Below are 2,077 nucleotides of genomic sequence, written 5' to 3'. Positions count from 1 at the left end.
CAAGTGCTGGGATTAAAGGCGTGTGCCACCACGTCCAGCCAGGCTCAGGATTTTTTTTATTCTTAGAAGATTTCTTTAGAGTCATTCTCTGTATGTGTATATATGGATACTATACTTTTAGACTTCAGAGAAAAACATGGGTGAAAAGTAGAGAGAGCTAGGCACAAGTTCACACTCACACTTTTGGCCTTCTCTAAGTACTTTTTATACCGTTCTTCCATTTGCTTCATTTCCTCTTCCTTCTTCTGTAAAGCTTCTTGCAATTCTTCAATCCTTAAGGCTGCAAATCTAAGATAGGTGCAAAATTTTTTGTTTGTTTTTGAGATGGGGTTCCCTGTAGCCCCAGCTGGTCTGAAATTCCCTATGTAGACCAGGCTGGCTTTGATCTCACAGAGATCTGCCAGCCTCTGCATGCTGGGATTAAAGGTGTGCCACCACGCCTGGCTATACTATATTTTTAAAATAGTTAGATGTTGCATAAATTTTACTAAGACTTAAAAAAAGAAAGAATGACATTTCCCTTCCATAAAAACAAATAAGGTCAAGTATCTACTAATTTACGTATAATTACACCACAGTGCAAGTATGGCTAACTTACACATGATTACACTGAAAATATCCAGTTTCACATAACATTCACTGTAACTCATAGAGAAAATTTCATAAATTAGTACATTAAGATGTAAGAAAAATTATTTTTTAAAAAGGATTTGTTATCACTTTAATTATGTGAGTGCCTATGCATAGGTGTGTGCCTGTGCATGGTATGTGTATATGTGTGCCTGTGCATGGGTATGTGTATGTATGGTATGTGCATGTGAGTGCCTGTGCATGGGTTTGTGCATGTGAGTGCCTGTGCATGGGTATGTACATGTGTGTGCCTGTGCATGGGTATGTGCATGTGAGTGCCTGTGCATGGTATGTGCATGTGAGTGCCTGTGTATGGTATGTGCATGTGAGTGCAGGTATCATGTCAGCAGACACCCAAGGTATTGGATCCACTGGAGCTAGAATTACAGGCAGTTATGAGGTAACCAATACAGATGCTGGGAACCAAACTCTGGTCCTCGGGAAGAGCAGGAAGCACTCTGAACCACGGAGTCATTTCTATAGCATCCAGGAAACTATTTTTTATATAAGATTAAAAAAATTTATATATGTGTCTGTGAGTGTATGCTGTGTGTGGGCATGTGTAAGTGTGTGCACCCACAGAGGCCAGAGGGGGGCATTAGATCCCCTGGAGCTGAGTTATAGGAGGTTGTGAGCAGCCTGATGTGTGTTCTGGGAACCAAACTCTTGTCCTCAGGAAGAACAGAAGTGCTCTGAACCACTGAGCCAACTAGTCACCTAAGGAAAAATTTTAATTTCTAGAATAGCTAAAAGGTGTATTTCAAAAAGAAACAAATTGCATAAACTTATTATCTCTAGGATAATGAATGGCTAATCATGCTGATTAGAAAAAACTTACAGCTGTTGTTAAATCTTGGTTCAAGATCTTCAATAATGGCTCTCTTTTTCTGCAATTCATTGTTGGCTTCATGCAGCTTCTCTCTGTAACAAAATATATGATTACGTCACCACTCTTGATTTTGTATGCGCTTCCCTATCTATGCTGGAGACCAAATCTAGTGCCCTATACATGTCATACAAGTTCTTTTTCACTTAGACCTTGTTTCTGTACAACCCCCCCCAAACTAAAAATTCATTATATATGGAATACATTTGCATAGAACACAAGGGCTGCCAGGCGTGGTGGTGCACGCCTTTAGGCCTGGTACTTGGGAGACAGATCTCTATGAGTTCAAGGCCAGCCTCATCCACAAAGTGAATTCCAGGCCAGCTGGGGCTACAGGGAGACCCTATCTCAAAAAGGCCCCCCCCAAATAAAAACAAAAACAAAAACAAAAAAACCCCCCAAAACTTATGATATATACAGGCACATGAATAGAGCTCACAAAATAATGCTGAACAAAAGAAGTCAGGCATTAATGCTGTATGACTCTGTTTATGCCAAATAGTGCCGAAACTAACAAAAAGTGGTAAGGATTAGCATGGTGGCTAGTGAAGTGATACAATT

General features: G+C 40.2%; 1 long non-coding RNA gene across 2 annotated transcripts in view; it reads right to left on the bottom strand.

Moving 5' to 3' along the window:
* Window positions 1-2,077, bottom strand: part of LOC103733752 — an 8,729-nt gene that overhangs the window by 4,814 nt on the left and 1,838 nt on the right. For both annotated transcript variants that reach the window (XR_607254.3, XR_607253.3), the window contains exons 2-3: window positions 1,469-1,551; window positions 180-280 (exon numbers count right to left, since the gene is read on the bottom strand). This is a non-coding gene — a long non-coding RNA (uncharacterized LOC103733752). The remainder of the gene's footprint in view (window positions 1-179; window positions 281-1,468; window positions 1,552-2,077) is intronic.

This window comes from Nannospalax galili, unplaced genomic scaffold, assembly GCF_000622305.1.
Source record: "Nannospalax galili isolate Female #2095 unplaced genomic scaffold, S.galili_v1.0 scaffold23716, whole genome shotgun sequence".
NCBI lineage: Eukaryota > Metazoa > Chordata > Mammalia > Rodentia > Spalacidae > Nannospalax > Nannospalax galili.
This window is presented reverse-complemented; position numbering and strand designations above follow the sequence as displayed.